Below are 26,778 nucleotides of genomic sequence, written 5' to 3'. Positions count from 1 at the left end.
AGTCCAAGATAGCCATCCAGGGGATGGCCATGCCCAGCTTCAACAAGCTCAATTTCCCTTTTCAGACGGTGTCTCAACTCAGCCTCCTTAGCTCTTTCCCTTAGCCTTTTCTCTCTGCTCAGTGCAATGCAGCGCCTCCTAATTTTAAACTTGGCGTGCTCCCACCACTCAATGATATCTACTACAAATTCACTTTCTTCACACAGAGCAGAGAGAAAAGACTTCATTTTATCTTTAAAAAATGAATCCTCCAGGAGGGCTGAGTTAAAACACCACACCCCTCCATTCCTCTGCATGCTACCCTCCCCAAGAGTCACATTCAGCGAGGCATGATCACTCCATGTGCAGAAATTATATTCACACTTTTTTAACATAGGAATCAAGCCCGACGCCAGCAAACACAGGTCTATCCTAGACTGCTTTAGTTTGCCCAATACTACTTGCCTGCGCGAATACGCACGGGTGCCAGGGTTCAGAACTCTCCAAGCATCAATCAAATCACCCTCAGTCATCCACTGAAAAACAGCCGATCTACTAGTGTCTGTTTTGAAAACGTTGTTTGCACTCACATCCAGCCCAGTTAGAGCAACATTCCAGTCCCCCACCACTACCGAGCGATCGTCCGTCCACCTTTTACAGCGGCCAAAAAAAACCCTCCTTTCACCCTCACTGTTTGGGCCATATAGATTTAGAATTCTGTAGTTTCTATTGTGATATACAGTATCTAGAACCAACAGTCTCCCTTGGTTATCCTTAAAAACCTCTGTCACATTCTCAAAAACACCTGGCTTTACAAATACTGCTACACCTGCGGTTTTGTCAGCAGAGAGGGAATAAAACAAATCCCCTCTCCAAAAAGTATTTATTTTGTCTATTTTTTCCATAGTCCATCTACATTCCTGGACGCACAGGATGTCACAGTCCATGTCTTCACACAGTCTTTTAATTTTCCATACCTTTCCTAGGCCGTTTAGGTTTTGGGACTGGAGATGCATGAAAAGGATCACACAAAAGGGGGTCATCTATCTCTGGCCTGTTTCTTCCCTTTCCCTTTGCCCTCTGCCACACTTTCCCCGGACTTCTTTTGTCCTCTTTTCCTCATGTGCCTTACTTGCTGAAAGTCCATCTCTGCCTCTGATTCATCACCGTCAGCCTGAGGAGTCGATACAGCAATTTCTAGAGCAATACCTCTGGGGTCAGGTAATGGCTCACCTTGAATTGGAAGTCTAGACAGAGGAGCCTGAAGCATACCCCTCTCGCCCTCTTCAGGGTGACTGGCTACTTCTCCACTCCACTCCGCCAACACTAGATCCAGACTTGACCCAATCTCATTCACATTGTTTTCCTTTTTATTCTCTGAAAGGACCAGTTCACTGGCCTGAGTCTCCATTAACTCTCCTCCCCCCTCCTCATATTCACTTGCTCCTTCACTGTCAAGATCCAGTCCTACCTCCTCTGGAGGCCTTATTCCAGCATCCTCATTGGGGATCAGTCCCCTGTGCCCCTCTCCAGACTCTATTGCATTGTTTTGACACACACATTCCTCCTGTGGACTATGGCATGAGTCACATCTATGCTCCTGGGCATCACACTCCCTCGCATAATGACCCTGTCTGTTACACTTAAAACAAGTGAAATCTGGGCAATCTCTGACGATATGCCCAGGCTGTAGACACATCCTGCATACCTTAACTTGATTATTATGCATTACCCTGAAATACTCTGGGCCAGTTGCTGTCATAAACTTTGCGGAGTAAGGCAGTGATTGCACAGTCTCATTGAACTTAACTTTTAGATATCTGGTGCCATCAGCCACATCAGTTCCTGGCCACAGTCTCCTTTTTATTGGGGAGATTGCTGTTACTCCCCAAACATCAAGCTTCTCTAGTATTTCTTCATCAGAAATATAAGCTGGTAAGTTTAAGAAGGAAACCACCAACTCATCTATTGCCAAAGACTTTACCATCACTACTGCTCTCCCCACTTTTAGTCCATCCAACAGTCTCTTTTTCCCAGCTTCATTCTTCACAGTCACTTCAAATTTATTTGGTCCTGTCTCTCTCAGTGCCCCAATTCCGCCACACACCTCTCTTATGGCTCGTAATAGTTCCATAGTTTTTAGCCGCTCTTCCCCTATTACTTCTGCCAAAACAGTCAACTCTTTCTCATACCTTGTTTCCTTTCTCGCTTCTCGTCTTCCGCTCATCTCTCCTTTTATTCTTGCCATCTCTTCATGTTGTTTTCCAGCAACTGCATTACCTCCAACAGCCGGCCATCTCTTCTGCCTTTCCCCAACAATCCACGCCTTCTCCGGCAGCCGTTCTGTGCTTTTGCTGGCGCATGGTCTCACAGTATCCCCTGCAGCCGTCCTCCTTCCCCCATCTTCCACATCACGGTGTTGTTCTCCAGTTTCCACCATCTTGCAGTTCTCTATCAGATTTCCTCTTATTCCTTTCATCTCTCTTGATTTTTCCAGTGAAGAAAAACTCCTCTCATTTCTCAAACAAAAACCAGGAAGTGCCGACATTGGCCGAGAAAAACAATGATAGAAAAAAATAAGGCATGGAAGCCAACTAAAGGCGCCCCCGTACGGACAGAAATCCGCCGGGGGGATAAAAAACAAAAAGCCAAAAACCAAAAACCACTATTTAGTATGGGGAAAAGAAGAGCAAGAAAAAAAGCACAAACCAAAAAATCAGCAGCTCTCACACAGGTCTGCTTCCTGCAGCACACTCTCAAAAAGAACACACCTCCTCCCCCAACCAACAGCAAACAGGTGCTGCTGCCAGAAAGAGCCTCGCTAGCTGTTGGGAACCGTACTTTTAAAACTCCAGGAAGTGTAGGATGGACCAATCAGCTTCCTGTACTGCCCCTCAATCCGGCCAATCAGGCAGGGCACCTATAAGAACGAGAAAATAAAAACAACACATATGGCCAGGACCGTAACATGGTCTACTAGTAATGAAGCACGATGGTTGAAAAACCAATAAAGTAGCAAAACAGCAATGAAAGAACAAAATTTGATGAAAATATAGAACAATTTCTATGAATAAATAGGCAGTAACACCAGCTTGTGCTGCCCGTAAACCCAAGCAAAAAAGTTTACAGCACCTGGTATTCCCAGGCGGTCTTCCTACCAAGTACTAACCAGGCCCGGCTCTATTTGGCTGCCGAGATCGGACGAGATCGGGCGCTTAGAGAGCGGTGTGGCCGCAAGCTGCATTTGACATCATCAACAGCTCTTAAAAACGCTGGAGAAGCAGAATGCATGACACTTGCTAAGAAGAAGATAAATGTGGCAAAGTATAAAGTACTATAACTGTACTGGTCTGTTACGCCCCTGTCTAGGGGGTCAGGTTGCAACATACAAAGATAAATTAGCATGTTCCCTCTCCGATCCCCAAACCAAAATCCAGGATCGAGATGTTCCAACAGAATGATATTTATTTTAAACGTAAGAAAGTGTCAAACAAAACATGACACTACAACTCAGGGCGAACCAAGGCCAACATAATAAACAAAATAAGCCATTTCCCACAGAAAGTGCTAGCTAGCCTGATAGAAATAAACAAACCAAAAGACAGTCGCTAACCCTAACTCCCTAATGTGAAAACAAGAGAAAACAATCAAAAGAAAATGGCTGTTCACCCCTACAGATTTAATACTATTTACAAAATATTCAATTTATAAACAAAACCACGGCATAAAACCTAACAATTCAAAAATGCTAAATAAAGTTTGGAAACCAAGAACAGCAAACAGGTGCTGCTGCCAGAAAGAGCCTCGCTAGCTGTTGGGAACCGTACTTTTAAAACTCCAGGAAGTGTAGGATGGACCAATCAGCTTCCTGTACTGCCCCCCAATCCGGCCAATCAGGCAGGGCACCTATAAGAACAAGAAAATAAAAAAAACATATGGCCAGGACCGTAACATGGTCTACTAGTAATGAAGCACGATGGTTGACAAACCAATAAAGTAGCAAAACAGTAATGAAAGAACAAAATTTGATGAAAATATAGAACAATTTCTATGAATAAATAGGCAGTAACACCAGCTTGTGCTGCCCGTAAACCCAAGCAAAAAAGCTTACAGCACCTGGTATTCCCACGTGGTCTTCCTACCAAGTACTAACCAGGCCCGGCTCTATTTGGCTGCCGAGATCGGACGAGATCGGGCGCTTAGAGAGCGGTGTGGCCGTAAGCTGCATTTGACATCATCAACAGCTCTTAAAAACGCTGGAGAAGCAGAATGCATGACACTTGCTAAGAAGAAGATAAATGTGGCAAAGTACAAAGTACTATAACTGTACTGGTCTGTTACGCCCCTGTCCAGGGGGTCAGGGTGCAACATACAAAGATAAATTAGCATGTTCCCTCTCCGATCCCCAAACCAAAATCCAGGATCGAGATGTTCCAACAGAATGATATTTATTTTAAACGAAAGAAAGTGTCAAACAAAACATGACACTACAACTCAGGGCGAACCAAGGCCAACATAATAAACAAAATAAGCCATTTTCCACAGAAAGTGCTAGCTAGCCTGATAGAAATAAACAAACCAAAAGACAGTCGCTAACCCTAACTCCCAAATGTGAAAACAATCCAAAGAAAATGGCAGTTCACCCCTACAGATTTAATACTATTTACAAAATATACAATTTATAAACAAAACCACGGCATAAAACCTAACAATTCAAAAATGCTAAATAAAGTTTGGAAACCAAGAACAGCAAACAGGTGCTGCTGCCAGAAAGAGCCTCGCTAGCTGTTGGGAACCGTACTTTTAAAACTCCAGGAAGTGTAAGATGGACCAATCAGCTTCCTGTACTGCCCCCCAATCCGGCCAATCAGGCAGGGCACCTATAAGAACAAGAAAATAAAAACAACACATATGGCCAGGACCGTAACATGGTCTACTAGTAATGAAGCACGATGGTTGACAAACCAATAAAGTAGCAAAACAGTAATGAAAGAACAAAATTTGATGAAAATATAGAACAATTTCTATGAATAAATAGGCAGTAACACCAGCTTGTGCTGCCCGTAAACCCAAGCAAAAAAGCTTACAGCACCTGGTATTCCCACGCGGTCTTCCTACCAAGTACTAACCAGGCCCGACTCTATTTGGCTGCCGAGATCGGACGAGATCGGGCGCTTAGAGAGCGGTGTGGCCGTAAGCTGCATTTGACATCATCAACAGCTCTTAAAAACGTTGGAGAAGCAGAATGCATGAAACTTGCTAAGAAGAAGATAAATGTGGCAAAGTACAAAGTACTATAACTGTACTGGTCTGTTACGCCCCTGTCCAGGGGGTCAGGGTGCAACATACAAAGATAAATTAGCATGTTCCCTCTCCAATCCCCAAACCAAAATCCAGGATCGAGATGTTCCAACAGAATGATATTTATTTTAAACGAAAGAAAGTCTCAAACAAAACATGACACTACAACTCAGGGCGAACCAAGGCCAACATAATAAACAAAATAAGCCATTTTCCACAGAAAGTGCTAGCTAGCCTGATAGAAATAAACAAACCAAAAGACAGTCGCTAACCCTAACTCCCTAATGTGAAAACAAGAGAAAACAATCAAAAGAAAATGGCTGTTCACCCCTACACATTTAATACTATTTACAAAATATACAATTTATAAACAAAACCACGGCACAAAACCTAACAATTCAAAAATGCTAAATAAGGTTTGGAAACCAAGAACAGCAAACAGGTGCTGCTGCCAGAAAGAGCCTCGCTAGCTGTTGGGAACCGTACTTTTAAAACTCCAGGAAGTGTAGGATGGACCAATCAGCTTCCTGTACTGCCCCTCAATCCGGCCAATCAGGCAGGGCACCTATAAGAACAACAAAATAAAAACAATACATATGGCCAGGACCGTAACATGGTCTACTAGTAATGAAGCACGGTGGTTGACAAACCAATAATGTAGCAAAACAGCAATGAAAGAACAAAATTTGATGAAAATATAGAACAATTTCTATGAATAAATAGGCAGTAACACCAGCTTGTGCTGCCCGTAAACCCAAGCAAAAAAGCTTACAGCACCTGGTATTCCCAGGCGGTCTTCCTACCAAGTACTATCCAGGACCTGCTCTATTTGGCTGCCGAGATCGGGCGCTTAGAGAGCGGTGTGGCCGTAAGCTGCATTTGACATCATCAACAGCTCTTAAAAATGCTGGAGAAGCAGAATGCATGACACTTGCTAAGAAGAAGATAAATGTGGCAAAGTACAAAGTACTATAACTGTACTGGTCTGTTACGCCCCTGTCTAGGGGGTCAGGGTGCAACATACAAAGATAAATTAGCATGTTCCCTCTCCGATCCCCAAACCAAAATCCAGGCTCGAGATGTTCCAACAGAATGATATTTATTTTAAACGAAAGAAAGTGTCAAACAAAACATGACACTACAACTCAGGGCGAACCAAGGCCAACATAATAAACAAAATAAGCCATTTCCCACAGAAAGTGCTAGCTAGCCTGATAGAAATAAACAAACCAAAAGACAGTCGCTAACCCTAACTCCCTAATGTGAAAACAGTCCAAAGAAAAAGGCTGTTCACCCCTACAGATTTAATACTATTTACAAAATATACAATTTATAAACAAAACCACGGCACAAAACCTAACAATTCAAAAATGCTAAATAAGGTTTGGAAACCAAGAACAGCAAACAGGTGCTGCTGCCAGAAAGAGCCTCGCTAGCTGTTGGGAACCGTACTTTTAAAAATCCAGGAAGTGTAGGATGGACCAATCAGCTTCCTGTACTGCCCCTCAATCCGGCCAATCAGGCAGGGCACCTATAAGAACAACAAATCAAAAACAACACATATGGCCAGGACCGTAACATGGTCTACTAGTAATGAAGCACGATGGTTGACAAACCAATAAAGTAGCAAAACAGTAATGAAAGAACAAAATTTGATGAAAATATACAACAATTTCTATGAATAAATAGGCAGTAACACCAGCTTGTGCTGCCCGTAAACCCAAGCAAAAAAGTTTACAGCACCTGGTATTCCCAGGCGGTCTTCCTACCAAGTACTAACCAGGCCCGGCTCTATTTGGCTGCCGAGATCGGGCGCTTAGAGAGCGGTGTGGCCGTAAGCTGCATTTGACATCATCAACAGCTCTTAAAAACGTTGGAGAAGCAGAATGCATGAAACTTGCTAAGAAGAAGATAAATGTGGCAAAGTACAAAGTACTATAACTGTACTGGTCTGTTACGCCCCTGTCCAGGGGGTCAGGGTGCAATATACAAAGATAAATTAGCATGTTCCCTCTCCAATCCCCAAACCAAAATCCAGGATCGAGATGTTCCAACAGAATGATATTTATTTTAAACGAAAGAAAGTGTCAAACAAAACATGACACTACAACTCAGGGCGAACCAAGGCCAACATAATAAACAAAAAAACCCATTTCCCACAGAAAGTGCTAGCTAGCCTGATAGAAATAAACAAACCAAAAGACAGTCGCTAACCCTAACTCCCTAATGTGAAAACAAGAGAAAACAATCAAAAGAAAATGGCTGTTCACCCCTACAGATTTAATACTATTTACAAAAATATACAATTTATAAACAAAACCACGGCACAAAACCTAACAATTCAAAAATGCTAAATAAGGTTTGGAAACCAAGAACAGCAAACAGGTGCTGCTGCCAGAAAGAGCCTCGCTAGCTGTCGGGAACTGTACTTTTAAAACTCCAGGAAGTGTAGGATGGACCAATCAGCTTCCTGTACTGCCCCTCAATCCGGCCAATCAGGCAGGGCACCTATAAGAACAACAAAATAAAAACAACACATATGGCCAGGACCGTAACATGGTCTACTAGTAATGAAGCACGATGGTTGACAAACCAATAATGTAGCAAAACAGCAATGAAAGAACAAAATTTGATGAAAATATAGAACAATTTCTATGAATAAATAGGCAGTAACACCAGCTTGTGCTGCCCGTAAACCCAAGCAAAAAAGCTTACAGCACCTGGTATTCCCAGGCAGTCTTCCTACCAAGTACTAACCAGGCCCGGCTCTATTTGGCTGCCGAGATCGGGCGCTTAGAGAGCGGTGTGGCCGTAAGCTGCATAAAAACGTTGGAGAAGCAGAATGCATGAAACTTGCTAAGAAGAAGATAAATGTGGCAAAGTACAAAGTACTATAACTGTACTGGTCTGTTACGCCCCTGTCCAGGGGGTCAGGGTGCAACATACAAAGATAAATTAGCATGTTCCCTCTCCGATCCCCAAACCAAAATCCAGGATCGAGATGTTCCAACAGAATGATATTTATTTTAAACGAAAGAAAGTGTCAAACAAAACATGACACTACAACTCAGGGCGAACCAAGGCCAACATAATAAACAAAAAAAGCCATTTCCCATAGAAAGTGCTAGCTAGCCTGATAGAAATAAACAAACCAAAAGACAGTCGCTAACCCTTACTCCCTAATGTGAAAACAGTCCAAGAAAATGGCAGTTCACCCCTACAGATTTAATACTATTTACAAAATATACAATTTATTTAACATGGTCTACTAGTAATGAAGCACGATGGTTGAGAAACCAATAAAGTAGCAAAACAGCAATGAAAGAACAAAATTTGATGAAAATATAGAACAATTTCTATGAATAAATAGGCAGTAACACCAGCTTGTGCTGCCCGTAAACCCAAGCAAAACAGCTTACAGCACCTGGTATTCCCAGGCGGTCTTCCTACCAAGTACAAACCAGGCCCGGCTCTATTTGGCTGCCGAGATCGGACGAGATCGGGCGCTTAGAGAGCGGTGTGGCCGTAAGCTGCATTTGACATCATCAACAGCTCTTAAAAACGCTGGAGAAGCAGAATGCATGACACTTGCTAAGAAGAAGATAAATGTGGCAAAGTACAAAGTACTATAACTGTACTGGTCTGTTACGCCCCTGTCCAGGGGGTCAGGGTGCAACATACAAAGATAAATTAGCATGTTCCCTCTCCGATCCCCAAACCAAACTCCAGTATCGAGATGTTCCAACAGAATGATATTTATTTTAAACGAAAGAAAGTGTCAAAAAAAACATGACACTACAACTCAGGGCGAACCAAGGCCAACATAATAAACAAAATAAGCCATTTCCCACAGAAAGTGCTAGCTAGCCTGATAGAAATAAACAAACCAAAAGACAGTCGCTAACCCTAACTCCCTAATGTGAAAACAAGAGAAAATAATCAAAAGAAAATGGCTGTTCACCCCTAAAGATTTAATACTATTTACAAAATATACAATTTATAAACAAAACCACGGCACAAAACCTAACAATTCAAAAATGCTAAATAAGGTTTGGAAACCAAGAACAGCAAACAGGTGCTGCTGCCAGAAAGAGCCTTGCTAGCTGTTGGGAACCGTACTTTTAAAACTCCAGGAAGTGTAGGATGGACCAATCAGCTTCCTGTACTGCCCCCCAATCCGGCCAATCAGGCAGGGCACCTATAAGAACAAGAAAGTAAAAACAACACATATGGCCAGGACCGTAACATGGTCTACTAGTAATGAAGCACGATGGTTGACAAACCAATAAAGTAGCAAAACAGTAATGAAAGAACAAAATTTGATGAAAATATAGAACAATTTCTATGAATAAATAGGCAGTAACACCAGCTTGTGCTGCCCGTAAACCCAAGCAAAAAAGCTTACAGCACCTGGTATTCCCACGCGGTCTTCCTACCAAGTACTAACCAGGGCCGGCTCTATTTGGCTGCCGAGATCGGACGAGATCGGGCGCTTAGAGAGCGGTGTGGCCGTAAGCTGCATAAAAACGTTGGAGAAGCAGAATGCATGAAACTTGCTAAGAAGAAGATAAATGTGGCAAAGTACAAAGTACTATAACTGTACTGGTCTGTTACGCCCCTGTCCAGGGGGTCAGGGTGCAACATACAAAGATAAATTAGCATGTTCCCTCTCCGATCCCCAAACCAAAATCCAGGATCGAGATGTTCCAACAGAATGATATTTATTTTAAACGAAAGAAAGTGTCAAACAAAACATGACACTACAACTCAGGGCGAACCAAGGCCAACATAATAAACAAAATAAGCCATTTCCCACAGAAAGTGCTAGCTAGCCTGATAGAAATAAACAAACCAAAAGACAGTCGCTAACCCTTACTCCCTAATGTGAAAACAGTCCAAGAAAATGGCAGTTCACCCCTACAGATTTAATACTATTTACAAAATATACAATTTATTTAACATGGTCTACTAGTAATGAAGCACGATGGTTGAGAAACCAATAAAGTAGCAAAACAGCAATGAAAGAACAAAATTTGATGAAAATATAGAACAATTTCTATGAATAAATATGCAGTAACACCAGCTTGTGCTGCCCGTAAACCCAAGCAAAAAAGCTTACAACACCTGGTATTCCCAGGCGGTCTTCCTACCAAGTACTAACCAGGCCCGGCTCTATTTGGCTGCCGAGATCGGACGAGATCGGGCGCTTAGAGAGCGGTGTGGCCGTAAGCTGCATTTGACATCATCAACAGCTCTTAAAAACTTTGGAGAAGCAGAATGCATGAAACTTGCTAAGAAGAAGATAAATGTGGCAAAGTACAAAGTACTATAACTGTACTGCTCTGTTACGCCCCTGTCCAGGGGGTCAGGGTGCAACATACAAAGATAAATTAGCATGTTCCCTCTCCAATCCCCAAACCAAAATCCAGGATCGAGATGTTCCAACAGAATGATATTTATTTTAAACGAAAGAAAGTGTCAAACAAAACATGACACTACAACTCAGGGCGAACCAAGGCCAACATAATAAACTAAATAAGCCATTTCCCACAGAAAGTGCTAGCTAGCCTGATAGAAATAAACAAACCAAAAGACAGTCGCTAACCCTAACTCCCTAATGTGAAAACAAGAGAAAACAATCAAAAGAAAATGGCTGTTCACCCCTACAGATTTAATACTATTTACAAAAATATACAATTTATAAACAAAACCACGGCACAAAACCTAACAATTCAAAAATGCTAAATAAGGTTTGGAAACCAAGAACAGCAAACAGGTGCTGCTGCCAGAAAGAGCCTCGCTAGCTGTTGGGAACTGTACTTTTAAAACTCCAGGAAGTGTAGGATGGACCAATCAGCTTCCTGTACTGCCCCTCAATCCGGCCAATCAGGCAGGGCACCTATAAGAACAAAAAAATAAAAACAACACATAAGGCCAGGACCGTAACATGGTCTACTAGTAATGAAGCACGATGGTTGACAAACCAATAATGTAGCAAAACAGCAATGAAAGAACAAAATTTGATGAAAATATAGAACAATTTCTATGAATAAATAGGCAGTAACACCAGCTTGTGCTGCCCGTAAACCCAAGCAAAAAAGCTTACAGCACCTTTTATTCCCAGGCAGTCTTCCTACCAAGTACTAACCAGGCCCGGCTCTATTTGGCTGCCGAGATCGGGCGCTTAGAGAGCGGTGTGGCCGTAAGCTGCATAAAAACGTTGGAGAAGCAGAATGCATGACACTTGCTAAGAAGAAGATAAATATGGCAAAGTACAAAGTACTATAACTGTACTGGTCTGTTACGCCCCTGTCCAGGGGGTCAGGGTGCAACATACAAAGATAAATTAGCATGTTCCCTCTCCGATCCCCAAACCAAACTCCAGTATCGAGATGTTCCAACAGAATGATATTTATTTTAAACGAAAGAAAGTGTCAAACAAAACATGACACTACAACTCAGGGCGAACCAAGGCCAACATAATAAACAAAATAAGCCATTTCCCACAGAAAGTGCTAGCTAGCCTGATAGAAATAAACAATCCAAAAGACAGTCGCTAACCCTAACTCCCTAATGTGAAAACAGTCCAAAGAAAATGGCTGTTCACCCCTACAGATTTAATACTATTTACAAAATATACAATTTATAAAGAAAACCACGGCACAAAACCTAACAATTCAAAAATGCTAAATAAGGTTTGGAAACCAAGAACAGCAAACAGGTGCTGCTGCCAGAAAGAGCCTCGCTAGCTGTTGGGAACCGTACTTTTAAAACTCCAGGAAGTGTAGGATGGACCAATCAGCTTCCTGTACTGCCCCCCAATCCGGCCAATCAGGCAGGGCACCTATAAGAACAACAAAAAAAAAAACAACACATATGGCCAGGACCGTAACATGGTCTAATAGTAATGAAGCACGATGGTTGACAAACCAATAAAGTAGCAAAACAGCAATAAAAGAACAAAATTTGATGAAAATATAGAACAATTTCTATGAAAAAATAGGCAGTAACACCAGCTTGTGCTGCCCGTAAACCCAAGCAAAAAAGCTTACAGCACCTGGTATTCCCAGGCGGTCTTCCTACCAAGTACTATCCAGGACCTGCTCTATTTGGCTGCCGAGATCGGACGAGATCGGGCGCTTAGAGAGCGGTGTGGCTGTAAGCTGCATTTGACATCATCAACAGCTCTTAAAAACGCTGGAGAAGCAGAATGCATGACACTTGCTAAGAAGAAGATAAATGTGGCAAAGTACAAAGTACTATACTTGTACTGGTCTGTTACGCCCCTGTCTAGGGGGTCAGGGTGCAACATACAAAGATAAATTAGCATGTTCCCTCTCCGATCCCCAAACCAAAATCCAGGGTCGAGATGTTCCAACAGAATGATATTTATTTTAAACGAAAGAAAGTGTCAAACAAAACATGACACTACAACTCAGGGCGAACCAAGGCCAACATAATAAACAAAATAAGCCATTTCCCACAGAAAGTGCTAGCTAGCCTGATAGAAATAAACAAACCAAAAGACAGTCGCTAACCCTTACTCCCTAATGTGAAAACAGTCCAAGAAAATGGCAGTTCACCCCTACAGATTTAATACTATTTACAAAATATACAATTTATTTAACATGGTCTACTAGTAATGAAGCACGATGGTTGAGAAAACCAATAAAGTAGCAAAACAGCAATGAAAGAACAAAATTTGATGAAAATATAGAACAATTTCTATGAATAAATAGGCAGTAACACCAGCTTGTGCTGCCCGTAAACCCAAGCAAAAAAGCTTACAGCACCTTGTATTCCCAGGCGGTCTTCCTACCAAGTACTAACCAGGCCCGGCTCTATTTGGCTGCCGAGATCGGACGAGATCGGGCGCTTAGAGAGCGGTGTGGCCGTAAGCTGCATTTGACATCATCAACAGCTCTTAAAAACGCTGGAGAAGCAGAATGCATGACACTTGCTAAGAAGAAGATAAATGTGGCAAAGTACAAAGTACTAAAACTGTACTGGTCTGTTACGCCCCTGTCCAGGGGGTCAGGGTGCAACATACAAAGATAAATTAGCATGTTCCCTCTCCGATCCCCAAACCAAACTCCAGTATCGAGATGTTCCAACAGAATGATATTTATTTTAAACGAAAGAAAGTGTCAAACAAAACATGACACTACAACTCAGGGCGAACCAAGGCCAACATAATAAACAAAATAAGCCATTTCCCACAGAAAGTGCTAGCTATCCTGATAGAAATAAACAATCCAAAAGACAGTCGCTAACCCTAACTCCCTAATGTGAAAACAGTCCAAAGAAAATGGCTGTTCACCCCTACAGATTTAATACTATTTACAAAATATACAATTTATAAACAAAACCACGGCACAAAACCTAACAATTCAAAAATGCTAAATAAGGTTTGGAAACCAAGAACAGCAAACAGGTGCTGCTGCCAGAAAGAGCCTCGCTAGCTGTTGGGAACCGTACTTTTAAAAATCCAGGAAGTGTAGGATGGACCAATCAGCTTCCTGTACTGCCCCTCAATCCGGCCAATCAGGCAGGGCACCTATAAGAACAACAAATCAAAAACAACACATATGGCCAGGACCGTAACATGGTCTACTAGTAATGAAGCACGATGGTTGACAAACCAATAAAGTAGCAAAACAGTAATGAAAGAACAAAATTTGATGAAAATATACAACAATTTCTATGAATAAATAGGCAGTAACACCAGCTTGTGCTGCCCGTAAACCCAAGCAAAAAAGTTTACAGCACCTGGTATTCCCAGGCGGTCTTCCTACCAAGTACTAACCAGGCCCGGCTCTATTTGGCTGCCGAGATCGGGCGCTTAGAGAGCGGTGTGGCCGTAAGCTGCATTTGACATCATCAACAGCTCTTAAAAACGTTGGAGAAGCAGAATGCATGAAACTTGCTAAGAAGAAGATAAATGTGGCAAAGTACAAAGTACTATAACTGTACTGGTCTGTTACGCCCCTGTCCAGGGGGTCAGAGTGCAACATACAAAGATAAATTAGCATGTTCCCTCTCCAATCCCCAAACCAAAATCCAGGATCGAGATGTTCCAACAGAATGATATTTATTTTAAACGAAAGAAAGTGTCAAACAAAACATGACACTACAACTCAGGGCGAACCAAGGCCAACATAATAAACAAAATAAGCCATTTCCCACAGAAAGTGCTAGCTAGCCCGATAGAAATAAACAAACCAAAAGACAGTCGCTAACCCTAACTCCCTAATGTGAAAACAAGAGAAAACAATCAAAAGAAAATGGCTGTTCACCCCTACAGATTTAATACTATTTACAAAAATATACAATTTATAAACAAAACCACGGCACAAAACCTAACAATTCAAAAATGCTAAATAAGGTTTGGAAACCAAGAACAGCAAACAGGTGCTGCTGCCAGAAAGAGCCTCGCTAGCTGTTGGGAACTGTACTTTTAAAACTCCAGGAAGTGTAGGATGGACCAATCAGCTTCCTGTACTGCCCCTCAATCCGGCCAATCAGGCAGGGCACCTATAAGAACAACAAAATAAAAACAACACATATGGCCAGGACCGTAACATGGTCTACTAGTAATGAAGCACGATGGTTGACAAACCAATAATGTAGCAAAACAGCAATGAAAGAACAAAATTTGATGAAAATATAGAACAATTTCTATGAATAAATAGGCAGTAACACCAGCTTGTGCTGCCCGTAAACCCAAGCAAAAAAGCTTACAGCACCTTTTATTCCCAGGCAGTCTTCCTACCAAGTACTAACCAGGCCCGGCTCTATTTGGCTGCCGAGATCGGGCGCTTAGAGAGCGGTGTGGCCGTAAGCTGCATAAAAACGTTGGAGAAGCAGAATGCATGAAACTTGCTAAGAAGAAGATAAATGTGGCAAAGTACAAAGTACTATAACTGTACTGGTCTGTTACGCCCCTGTCCAGGGGGTCAGGGTGCAACATACAAAGATAAATTAGCATGTTCCCTCTCCGATCCCCAAACCAAAATCCAGGATCGAGATGTTCCAACAGAATGATATTTATTTTAAACGAAAGAAAGTGTCAAACAAAACATGACACTACAACTCAGGGCGAACCAAGGCCAACATAATAAACAAAATAAGCCATTTCCCACAAAAAGTGCTAGCTAGCCTGATAGAAATAAACAAACCAAAAGACAGTCGCTAACCCTAACTCCCTAATGTGAAAACAAGAGAAAACAATCAAAAGAAAATGGCTGTTCACCCCTAAAGATTTAATACTATTTACAAAATAAACAATTTATAAACAAAACCACGGCACAAAACCTAACAATTCAAAAATGCTAAATAAGGTTTGGAAACCAAGAACAGCAAACAGGTGCTGCTGCCAGAAAGAGCCTCGCTAGCTGTTGGGAACCGTACTTTTAAAACTCCAGGAAGTGTAGGATGGACCAATCAGCTTCCTGTACTGCCCCCCAATCCGGCCAATCAGGCAGGGCACCTATAAGAACAAAAAAATAAAAACAACACATAAGGCCAGGACCGTAACATGGTCTACTAGTAATGAAGCACGATGGTTGACAAACCAATAAAGTAGCAAAACAGTAATGAAAGAACAAAATTTGATGAAAATATAGAACAATTTCTATGAATAAATAGGCAGTAACACCAGCTTGTGCTGCCCGTAAACCCAAGCAAAAAAGCTTACAGCACCTGGTATTCCCAGGCGGTCTTCCTACCAAGTACTAACCAGGCCCGGCCCTATTTGGCTGCCGAGATCGGACGAGATCGGGCGCTTAAAGAGCGGTGTGGCCGTAAGCTGCATTTGACATCATCAACAGCTCTTAAAAACGCTGGAGAAGCAGAATGCATGACACTTGCTAAGAAGAAGATAAATGTGGCAAAGTACAAAGTACTATAACTGTACTGGTCTGTTACGCCCCTGTCTAGGGGCTCAGGGTGCAACATACAAAGATAAATTAGCATGTTCCCTCTCCGATCCCCAAACCAAAATCCAGGATCGAGATGTTCCAACAGAATGATATTTATTTTAAACGAAAGAAAGTGTCAAACAAAACATGACACTACAACTCAGGGCGAACCAAGGCCAACATAATAAACAAAATAAGCCATTTCCCACAGAAAGTGCTAGCTAGCCTGATAGAAATAAACAAACCAAAAGACAGTCGCTAACCCTAACTCCCTAATGTGAAAACAGTCCAAAGAAAATGGCAGTTCACCCCTACAGATTTAATACTATTTACAAAATATACAATTTATAAACAAAACCACGGCACAAAACCTAACAATTCAAAAATGCTAAATAAGGTTTAGAAACCAAGAACAGCAAACAGGTGCTGATGCCAGAAAGAGCCTCGCTAGCTGTTGGGAACCGTACTTTTAAAACTCCAGTAAGTGTAGGATGGACCAATCAGCTTCCTGTACTGCCCCCCAATCCGGCCAATCAGGCAGGGCACCTATAAGAACAAGAAAATAAAAACAACACATATGGCCAGGACCGTAACATGGTCTACTAGTAATGAAGCACGATGGTTGGCAAACCAATAAAGTAGCAAAACAGCAATGAAAGAACAAAATTTGATGAAAATATAGAACAATTTCTATGAATAAATAGGCAGTAACACCAGCTTGTGCTGCCCGTAAACCCAAGCAAAAAAGCTTACAGCACCTGGTATTCCCAGGCGGTCTTCCTACCAAGTACTAACCAGGCCCGGCTCTATTTGGCTGCCGAGATCGGACGAGATCGGGCGCTTAGAGAGCGGTGTGGCCGTAAGCTGCATTTGACATCATCAACAGCTCTTAAAAACGCTGGAGAAGCAGAATGCATGACACTTGCTAAGAAGAAGATAAATGTGGCAAAGTACAAAGTACTATAACTGTACTGGTCTGTTACGCCCCTTTCTAGGGGGTCAGGGTGAAACATACAAAGATAAATTTGCATGTTCCCTCTCCGATCCTCAAACCAAAATCCAGGATTGAGATGTTCCAACAGAATGATATTTATTTTAAACGAAAGAAAGTGTCAAACAAAACATGACACTACAACTCAGGGCGAACCAAGGCCAACATAATAAACAAAATAAGCCATTTCCCACAGAAAGCGCTAGCTAGCCTGATAGAAATAAACAAACCAAAAGACAGTCGCTAACCCTAACTCCCTAATGTGAAAACAGTCCAAAGAAAATGGCAGTTCACCCCTACAGATTTAATACTATTTACAAAATATACAATTTATAAACAAAACCACGGCACAAAACCTAACAATTCAAAAATGCTAAATAAGGTTTGGAAACCAAGAACAGCAAACAGGTGCTGATGCCAGAAAGAGCCTCGCTAGCTGTTGGGAACCGTACTTTTAAAACTCCAGGAAGTGTAGGATGGACCAATCAGCTTCCTGTACTTCCCCCAAATCCGGCCAATCAGGCAGGGCACCTATAAGAACAAGAAAAAAAAAACAACACATATGGCCAGGACCGTAACATGGTCTACTAGTAATGAAGCACGATGGTTGGCAAACCAATAAAGTAGCAAAACAGCAATGAAAGAACAAAATTTGATGAAAATATAGAACAATTTCTATGAATAAATAGGCAGTAACACCAGCTTGTGCTGCCCGTAAACCCAAGCAAAAAGGCTTACAGCACCTGGTATTCCCAGGCGGTCTTCCTACCAAGTACTAACCAGGCCCGGCCCTATTTGGCTGCCGAGATCGGACGAGATCGGGTGGTTAAAGAGCGGTGTGGCCGTAAGCTGCATTTGACATCATCAACAGCTCTTAAAAACGCTGGAGAAGCAGAATGCATGACACTTGCTAAGAAGAAGATAAATGTGGCAAAGTACAAAGTACTATAACTGTACTGGTCTGTTACGCCCCTGTCTAGGGGCTCAGGGTGCAACATACAAAGATAAATTAGCATGTTCCCTCTCCGATCCCCAAACCAAAATCCAGGATCGAGATGTTCCAACAGAATGATATTTATTTTAAACGAAAGAAAGTGTCAAACAAAACATGACACTACAACTCAGGGCGAACCAAGGCCAACATAATAAACAAAATAAGCCATTTCCCACAGAAAGCGCTAGCTAGCCTGATAGAAATAAACAAACCAAAAGACAGTCGCTAACCCTAACTCCCTAATGTGAAAACAAGAGAAAACAATCAAAAGAAAATGGCAGTCCACCCCTACAGATTTAATACTATTTACAAAATATACAATTTATAAACAAAACCACGGCACAAAACCTAACAATTCAAAAATGCTAAATAAGATTTGGAAACCAAGAACAGCAAACAGGTGCTGATGCCAGAAAGAGCCTCGCTAGCTGTTGGGAACCGTACTTTTAAAACTCCAGGAAGTGTAGGATGGACCAATCAGCTTCCTGTACTGCCCCCAAATCCGGCCAATCAGGCAGGGCACCTATAAGAACAAGAAAATAAAAACAACACATATGGCCAGGACCGTAACATGGTCTACTAGTAATGAAGCACGATGGTTGGCAAACCAATAAAGTAGCAAAACAGCAATGAAAGAACAAAATTTGATGAAAATATAGGACAATTTCTATGAATAAATAGGCAGTAACACCAGCTTGTGCTGCCCGTAAACCCAAGCAAAAAAGCTTACAGCACCTGGTATTCCCAGGCGGTCTTCCTACCAAGTACTAACCAGGCCCGGCCCTATTTGGCTGCCGAGATCGGACGAGATCGGGCGCTCAGAGAGCGGTGTGGCCGTAAGCTGCATTTGACATCATCAACAGCTCTTAAAAACGCTGGAGAAGCAGAATGCATGACACTTGCTAAGAAGAAGATAAATGTGGCAAAGTACAAAGTACTATAACTGTACTGGTCGGTAACGCCCATGTCTAGGGGCTCAGGGTGCAACATACAAAGATAAATTAGCATGTTCCCTCTCCGATCCCCAAACCAAAATCCAGGATCGAGATGTTCCAACAGAATGATATTTATTTTAAAAGAAAGAAAGTGTCAAACAAAACATGACACTACAACTCAGGGCGAACCAAGGCCAACATAATAAACAAAATAAGCCATTTCCCACAGAAAGTGCTAGCTAGCCTGATAGAAATAAACAAACCAAAAGACAGTCGCTAACCCTAACTCCCTAATGTGAAAACAGTCCAAAGAAAATGGCAGTTCACCCCTACAGATTTAATACTATTTACAAAATATACAATTTATAAACAAAACCACGGCACAAAACCTAACAATTCAAAAATGCTAAATAAGGTTTGGTAAACCAAGAACAGCAAACAGGTGCTGATGCCAGAAAGAGCCTCGCTAGCTGTTGGGAACCGTACTTTTAAAACTCCAGGAAGTGTAGGATGGACCAATCAGCTTCCTGTACTGCCCCCCAATCCGGCCAATCAGGCAGGGCACCTATAAGAACAACAAAATAAAAACAACACATATGGCCAGGACCGTAACATGGTCTACTAGTAATGAAGCACGATGGTTGACAAACCAATAAAGTAGCAAAACAGTAATGAAAGAACAAAATTTGATGAAAATATAGAACAATTTCTATGAATAAATAGGCAGTAACACCAGCTTGTGCTGCCCGTAAACCCAAGCAAAAAAGCTTACAGCACCTGGTATTCCCAGGCGGTCTTCCTACCAAGTACTAACAAGGCCCGGCCCTATTTGGCTGCCGAGATCGGACGAGATCGGGCGCTTCGAGAGCAGTGTGGCCGTAAGCTGCATTTGATATCATCAACAGCTCCTAAAAACGCTGGAGAAGCAGAATGCATGACACTCGCTAAGAAGAAGATAAATGTGGCAAAGTACTAAAACGGTACCGGTCTAGTAGTAAAGAAGCACGATGGTTGACAAACCAATAAAGCAGCAAAACAGCAATGAAAGAACAAAATTTGATGAAAATATAGAACAATTTCTATGAATAAATAGGCAGTAACACCAGCTTGTGCTGTCCGTAAACCCAAGCAAAAAAGTTTACAGCACCTGGTATTCCCAGGCGGTCTTCCTACCAAGTACTAACCAGGCCCGGCTCTATTTGGCTGCCGAGATCGGGCGCTTAGAGAGCGGTGTGGCCGTAAGCTGCATAAAAACGTTGGAGAAGCAGAATGCATGAAACTTGCTAAGAAGAAGATAAATGTGGCAAAGTACAAAGTACTATAACTGTACTGGTCTGTTACGCCCCTGTCCAGGGGGTCAGGGTGCAACATACAAAGATAAATTAGCATGTTCCCTCTCCGATCCCCAAACCAAAATCCAGGATCGAGATGTTCCAACAGAATGATATTTATTTTAAACGAAAGAAAGTGTCAAACAAAACATGACACTACAACTCAGGGCGAACCAAGGCCAACATAATAAACAAAATAAGCCATTTCCCATAGAAAGTGCTAGCTAGCCTGATAGAAATAAACAAACCAAAAGACAGTCGCTAACCCTTACTCCCTAATGTGAAAACAGTCCAAGAAAATGGCAGTTCACCCCTACAGATTTAATACTATTTACAAAATATACAATTTATTTAACATGGTCTACTAGTAATGAAGCACGATGGTTGAGAAACCAATAAAGTAGCAAAACAGCAATGAAAGAACAAAATTTGATGAAAATATAGAACAATTTCTATGAATAAATAGGCAGTAACACCAGCTTGTGCTGCCCGTAAACCCAAGCAAGAAAGCTTACAGCACCTGGTATTCCCAGGCGGTCTTCCTACCAAGTACTAACCAGGCCCGGCTCTATTTGGCTGCCGAGATCGGACGAGATCGGGCGCTTAGAGAGCGGTGTGGCCGTAAGCTGCATTTGACATCATCAACAGCTCTTAAAAACGCTGGAGAAGCAGAATGCATGACACTTGCTAAGAAGAAGATAAATGTGGCAAAGTACAAAGTACTATAACTGTACTGGTCTGTTACGCCCCTGTCCAGGGGGTCAGGGTGCAACATACAAAGATAAATTAGCATGTTCCCTCTCCGATCCCCAAACCAAACTCCAGTATCGAGATGTTCCAACAGAATGATATTTATTTTAAACGAAAGAAAGTGTCAAACAAAACATGACACTACAACTCAGGGCGAACCAAGGCCAACATAATAAACAAAATAAGCCATTTCCCACAGAAAGTGCTAGCTAGCCTGATAGAAATAAACAAACCAAAAGACAGTCGCTAACCCTAACTCCCTAATGTGAAAACAAGAGAAAACAATCAAAAGAAAATGGCTGTTCACCCCTACAGATTTAATACTATTTACAAAAATATACAATTTATAAACAAAACCACGGCACAAAACCTAACAATTCAAAAATGCTAAATAAGGTTTGGAAACCAAGAACAGCAAACAGGTGCTGCTGCCAGAAAGAGCCTCGCTAGCTGTTGGGAACTGTACTTTTAAAACTCCAGGAAGTGTAGGATGGACCAATCAGCTTCCTGTACTGCCCCTCAATCCGGCCAATCAGGCAGGGCACCTATAAGAACAACAAAATAAAAACAACACATATGGCCAGGACCGTAACATGGTCTACTAGTAATGAAGCACGATGGTTGACAAACCAATAATGTAGCAAAACAGCAATGAAAGAACAAAATTTGATGAAAATATAGAACAATTTCTATGAATAAATAGGCAGTAACACCAGCTTGTGCTGCCCGTAAACCCAAGCAAAAAAGCTTACAGCACCTTTTATTCCCAGGCGGTCTTCCTACCAAGTACTAACCAGGCCCGGCTCTATTTGGCTGCCGAGATCGGGCGCTTAGAGAGCGGTGTGGCCGTAAGCTGCATAAAAACGTTGGAGAAGCAGAATGCATGAAACTTGCTAAGAAGAAGATAAATGTGGCAAAGTACAAAGTACTATAACTGTACTGGTCTGTTACGCCCCTGTCCAGGGGGTCAGGGTGCAACATACAAAGATAAATTAGCATGTTCCCTCTCCGATCCCCAAACCAAAATCCAGGATCGAGATGTTCCAACAGAATGATATTTATTTTAAACGAAAGAAAGTGTCAAACAAAACATGACACTACAACTCAGGGCGAACCAAGGCAAACATAATAAACAAAATAAGCCATTTCCCACAAAAAGTGCTAGCTAGCCTGATAGAAATAAACAAACCAAAAGACAGTCGCTAACCCTAACTCCCTAATGTGAAAACAAGAGAAAACAATCAAAAGAAAATGGCTGTTCACCCCTAAAGATTTAATACTATTTACAAAATAAACAATTTATAAACAAAACCACGGCACAAAACCTAACAATTCAAAAATGCTAAATAAGGTTTGGAAACCAAGAACAGCAAACAGGTGCTGCGGCCAGAAAGAGCCTCGCTAGCTGTTGGGAACCGTACTTTTAAAACTCCAGTAAGTGTAGGATGGACCAATCAGCTTCCTGTACTGCCCCCCAATCCGGCCAATCAGGCAGGGCACCTATAAGAACAAGAAAATAAAAACAACACATATGGCCAGGACCGTAACATGGTCTACTAGTAATGAAGCACGATGGTTGGCAAACCAATAAAGTAGCAAAACAGCAATGAAAGAACAAAATTTGATGAAAATATAGAACAATTTCTATGAATAAATAGGCAGTAACACCAGCTTGTGCTGCCCGTAAACCCAAGCAAAAAAGCTTACAGCACCTGGTATTCCCAGGCGGTCTTCCTACCAAGTACTAACCAGGCCCGGCTCTATTTGGCTGCCGAGATCGGACGAGATCGGGCGCTTAGAGAGCGGTGTGGCCGTAAGCTGCATTTGACATCATCAACAGCTCTTAAAAACGCTGGAGAAGCAGAATGCATGACACTTGCTAAGAAGAAGATAAATGTGGCAAAGTACAAAGTACTATAACTGTACTGGTCTGTTACGCCCCTTTCTAGGGGGTCAGGGTGAAACATACAAAGATAAATTTGCATGTTCCCTCTCCGATCCTCAAACCAAAATCCAGGATTGAGATGTTCCAACAGAATGATATTTATTTTAAACGAAAGAACGTGTCAAACAAAACATGACACTACAACTCAGGGCGAACCAAGGCCAACATAATAAACAAAATAAGCCATTTCCCACAGAAAGCGCTAGCTAGCCTGATAGAAATAAACAAACCAAAAGACAGTCGCTAACCCTAACTCCCTAATGTGAAAACAGTCCAAAGAAAATGGCAGTTCACCCCTACAGATTTAATACTATTTACAAAATATACAATTTATAAACAAAACCACGGCACAAAACCTAACAATTCAAAAATGCTAAATAAGGTTTGGAAACCAAGAACAGCAAACAGGTGCTGATGCCAGAAAGAGCCTCGCTAGCTGTTGGGAACCGTACTTTTAAAACTCCAGGAAGTGTAGGATGGACCAATCAGCTTCCTGTACTTCCCCCAAATCCGGCCAATCAGGCAGGGCACCTATAAGAACAAGAAAAAAAAAACAACACATATGGCCAGGACCGTAACATGGTCTACTAGTAATGAAGCACGATGGTTGGCAAACCAATAAAGTAGCAAAACAGCAATGAAAGAACAAAATTTGATGAAAATATAGAACAATTTCTATGAATAAATAGGCAGTAACACCAGCTTGTGCTGCCCGTAAACCCAAGCAAAAAAGCTTACAGCACCTGGTATTCCCAGGCGGTCTTCCTACCAAGTACTAACCAGGCCCGGCCCTATTTGGCTGCCGAGATCGGACGAGATCGGGCGGTTAAAGAGCGGTGTGGCCGTAAGCTGCATTTGACATCATCAACAGCTCTTAAAAACGCTGGAGAAGCAGAATGCATGACACTTGCTAAGAAGAAGATAAATGTGGCAAAGTACAAAGTACTATAACTGTACTGGTCTGTTACGCCCCTGTCTAGGGGCTCAGGGTGCAACATACAAAGATAAATTAGCATGTTCCCTCTCCGATCCCCAAACCAAAATCCAGGATCGAGATGTTCCAACAGAATGATATTTATTTTAAACGAAAGAAAGTGTCAAACAAAACATGACACTACAACTCAGGGCGAACCAAGGCCAACATAATAAACAAAATAAGCCATTTCCCACAGAAAGCGCTAGCTAGCCTGATAGAAATAAACAAACCAAAAGACAGTCGCTAACCCTAACTCCCTAATGTGAAAACAGTCCAAAGAAAATGGCAGTTCACCCCTACAGATTTAATACTATTTACAAAAAAATACAATTTATAAACAAAACCACGGCACAAAACCTAACAATTCAAAAATGCTAAATAAGGTTTGGAAACCAAGAACAGCAAACAGGTGCTGATGCCAGAAAGAGCCTCGCTAGCTGTTGGGAACCGTACTTTTAAAACTCCAGGAAGTGTAGGATGGACCAATCAGCTTCCTGTACTTCCCCCAAATCCGGCCAATCAGGCAGGGCACCTATAAGAACAAGAAAATAAAAACAACACATATGGCCAGGACCGTAACATGGTCTACTAGTAATGAAGCACGATGGTTGGCAAACCAATAAAGTAGCAAAACAGCAATGAAAGAACAAAATTTGATGAAAATATAGAACAATTTCTATGAATAAATAGGCAGTAACACCAGCTTGTGCTGCCCGTAAACCCAAGCAAAAAAGCTTACAGCACCTGGTATTCCCAGGCGGTCTTCCTACCAAGTACTAACCAGGCCCGGCCCTATTTGGCTGCCGAGATCGGACGAGATCGGGCGCTTAAAGAGCGGTGTGGCCGTAAGCTGCATTTGACATCATCAACAGCTCTTAAAAACGCTGGAGAAGCAGAATGCATGACACTTGCTAAGAAGAAGATAAATGTGGCAAAGTACAAAGTACTATAACTGTACTGGTCTGTTACGCCCCTGTCTAGGGGCTCAGGGTGCAACATACAAAGATAAATTAGCATGTTCCCTCTCCGATCCCCAAACCAAAATCCAGGATCGAGATGTTCCAACAGAATGATATTTATTTTAAACGAAAGAAAGTGTCAAACAAAACATGAAACTACAACTCAGGGCGAACCAAGGCCAACATAATAAACAAAATAAGCCATTTCCCACAGAAAGCGCTAGCTAGCCTGATAGAAATAAACAAACCAAAAGACAGTCGCTAACCCTAACTCCCTAATGTGAAAACAAGAGAAAACAATCAAAAGAAAATGGCAGTCCACCCCTACAGATTTAATACTATTTACAAAATATACAATTTATAAACAAAACCACGGCACAAAACCTAACAATTCAAAAATGCTAAATAAGATTTGGAAACCAAGAACAGCAAACAGGTGCTGATGCCAGAAAGAGCCTCGCTAGCTGTTGGGAACCGTACTTTTAAAACTCCAGGAAGTGTAGGATGGACCAATCAGCTTCCTGTACTGCCCCCAAATCCGGCCAATCAGGCAGGGCACCTATAAGAACAAGAAAATAAAAACAACACATATGGCCAGGACCGTAACATGGTCTACTAGTAATGAAGCACGATGGTTGGCAAACCAATAAAGTAGCAAAACAGCAATGAAAGAACAAAATTTGATGAAAATATAGGACAATTTCTATGAATAAATAGGCAGTAACACCAGCTTGTGCTGCCCGTAAACCCAAGCAAAAAAGCTTACAGCACCTGGTATTCCCAGGCGGTCTTCCTACCAAGTACTAACCAGGCCCGGCTCTATTTGGCTGCCGAGATCGGGCGCTTAGAGAGCGGTGTGGCCGTAAGCTGCATAAAAACGTTGGAGAAGCAGAATGCATGAAACTTGCTAAGAAGAAGATAAATGTGGCAAAGTACAAAGTACTATAACTGTACTGGTCTGTTACGCCCCTGTCTAGGGGCTCAGGGTGCAACATACAAAGATAAATTAGCATGTTCCCTCTCCGATCCCCAAACCAAAATCCAGGATCGAGATGTTCCAACAGAATGATATTTATTTTAAACGAAAGAAAGTGTCAAACAAAACATGACACTACAACTCAGGGCGAACCAAGGCCAACATAATAAACAAAATAAGCCATTTCCCACAGAAAGCGCTAGCTAGCCTGATAGAAATAAACAAACCAAAAGACAGTCGCTAACCCTAACTCCCTAATGTGAAAACAAGAGAAAACAATCAAAAGAAAATGGCTGTTCACCCCTAAAGATTTAATACTATTTACAAAATAAACAATTTATAAACAAAACCACGGCACAAAACCTAACAATTCAAAAATGCTAAATAAGGTTTGGAAACCAAGAACAGCAAACAGGTGCTGCGGCCAGAAAGAGCCTCGCTAGCTGTTGGGAACCGTACTTTTAAAACTCCAGGAAGTGTAGGATGGACCAATCAGCTTCCTGTACTGCCCCCCAATCCGGCCAATCAGGCAGGGCACCTATAAGAACAAAAAAATAAAAACAACACATAAGGCCAGGACCGTAACATGGTCTACTAGTAATGAAGCACGATGGTTGACAAACCAATAAAGTAGCAAAACCGCAATGAAAGAACAAAATTTGATGAAAATATAGAACAATTTCTATGAATAAATAGGCAGTAACACCAGCTTGTGCTGCCCG

At 41.9% G+C, this 26,778-nt stretch overlaps 23 pseudogenes; all 23 read right to left on the bottom strand.

Annotated features, from left to right (window-relative positions):
- Positions 1–3,099: 3,099 nt before the first annotated feature.
- Positions 3,100–3,218, bottom strand: LOC137112517 (5S ribosomal RNA; annotated as a pseudogene).
- Positions 3,219–4,083: 865 nt separating this feature from the next.
- LOC137113012 (5S ribosomal RNA) lies at positions 4,084–4,202 on the bottom strand (annotated as a pseudogene).
- Positions 4,203–5,059: 857 nt separating this feature from the next.
- Positions 5,060–5,178, bottom strand: LOC137113120 (5S ribosomal RNA; annotated as a pseudogene).
- An 867-nt stretch (positions 5,179–6,045) lies between these two features.
- Positions 6,046–6,154, bottom strand: LOC137112730 (5S ribosomal RNA; annotated as a pseudogene).
- An 857-nt stretch (positions 6,155–7,011) lies between these two features.
- On the bottom strand, positions 7,012–7,120 carry LOC137112718 (5S ribosomal RNA; annotated as a pseudogene).
- Positions 7,121–7,988: 868 nt separating this feature from the next.
- LOC137112710 (5S ribosomal RNA) lies at positions 7,989–8,097 on the bottom strand (annotated as a pseudogene).
- Positions 8,098–8,692: 595 nt separating this feature from the next.
- Positions 8,693–8,811, bottom strand: LOC137113180 (5S ribosomal RNA; annotated as a pseudogene).
- An 867-nt stretch (positions 8,812–9,678) lies between these two features.
- LOC137112534 (5S ribosomal RNA) lies at positions 9,679–9,797 on the bottom strand (annotated as a pseudogene).
- Positions 9,798–10,392: 595 nt separating this feature from the next.
- On the bottom strand, positions 10,393–10,511 carry LOC137113139 (5S ribosomal RNA; annotated as a pseudogene).
- A 1,814-nt stretch (positions 10,512–12,325) lies between these two features.
- On the bottom strand, positions 12,326–12,444 carry LOC137112453 (5S ribosomal RNA; annotated as a pseudogene).
- A 617-nt stretch (positions 12,445–13,061) lies between these two features.
- LOC137112563 (5S ribosomal RNA) lies at positions 13,062–13,180 on the bottom strand (annotated as a pseudogene).
- Positions 13,181–14,037: 857 nt separating this feature from the next.
- On the bottom strand, positions 14,038–14,146 carry LOC137112717 (5S ribosomal RNA; annotated as a pseudogene).
- Positions 14,147–15,969: 1,823 nt separating this feature from the next.
- Positions 15,970–16,088, bottom strand: LOC137112977 (5S ribosomal RNA; annotated as a pseudogene).
- An 857-nt stretch (positions 16,089–16,945) lies between these two features.
- LOC137112780 (5S ribosomal RNA) lies at positions 16,946–17,064 on the bottom strand (annotated as a pseudogene).
- Positions 17,065–17,921: 857 nt separating this feature from the next.
- Positions 17,922–18,040, bottom strand: LOC137113017 (5S ribosomal RNA; annotated as a pseudogene).
- An 867-nt stretch (positions 18,041–18,907) lies between these two features.
- LOC137113214 (5S ribosomal RNA) lies at positions 18,908–19,026 on the bottom strand (annotated as a pseudogene).
- An 858-nt stretch (positions 19,027–19,884) lies between these two features.
- Positions 19,885–20,003, bottom strand: LOC137112604 (5S ribosomal RNA; annotated as a pseudogene).
- A 251-nt stretch (positions 20,004–20,254) lies between these two features.
- LOC137112716 (5S ribosomal RNA) lies at positions 20,255–20,363 on the bottom strand (annotated as a pseudogene).
- Positions 20,364–20,958: 595 nt separating this feature from the next.
- On the bottom strand, positions 20,959–21,077 carry LOC137112779 (5S ribosomal RNA; annotated as a pseudogene).
- A 1,823-nt stretch (positions 21,078–22,900) lies between these two features.
- Positions 22,901–23,019, bottom strand: LOC137112778 (5S ribosomal RNA; annotated as a pseudogene).
- An 857-nt stretch (positions 23,020–23,876) lies between these two features.
- Positions 23,877–23,995, bottom strand: LOC137113192 (5S ribosomal RNA; annotated as a pseudogene).
- Positions 23,996–24,853: 858 nt separating this feature from the next.
- Positions 24,854–24,972, bottom strand: LOC137112976 (5S ribosomal RNA; annotated as a pseudogene).
- An 867-nt stretch (positions 24,973–25,839) lies between these two features.
- On the bottom strand, positions 25,840–25,948 carry LOC137112696 (5S ribosomal RNA; annotated as a pseudogene).
- Between the last annotated feature and the right edge of the window lie 830 nt (positions 25,949–26,778).

Source organism: Channa argus, unplaced genomic scaffold, assembly GCF_033026475.1.
Source record: "Channa argus isolate prfri unplaced genomic scaffold, Channa argus male v1.0 Contig014, whole genome shotgun sequence".
Classification (NCBI taxonomy): Eukaryota; Metazoa; Chordata; class Actinopteri; order Anabantiformes; family Channidae; genus Channa; species Channa argus.
Note: the sequence above shows the minus strand (reverse complement) of the source record. Positions and strands in the feature narration are given on the sequence as shown.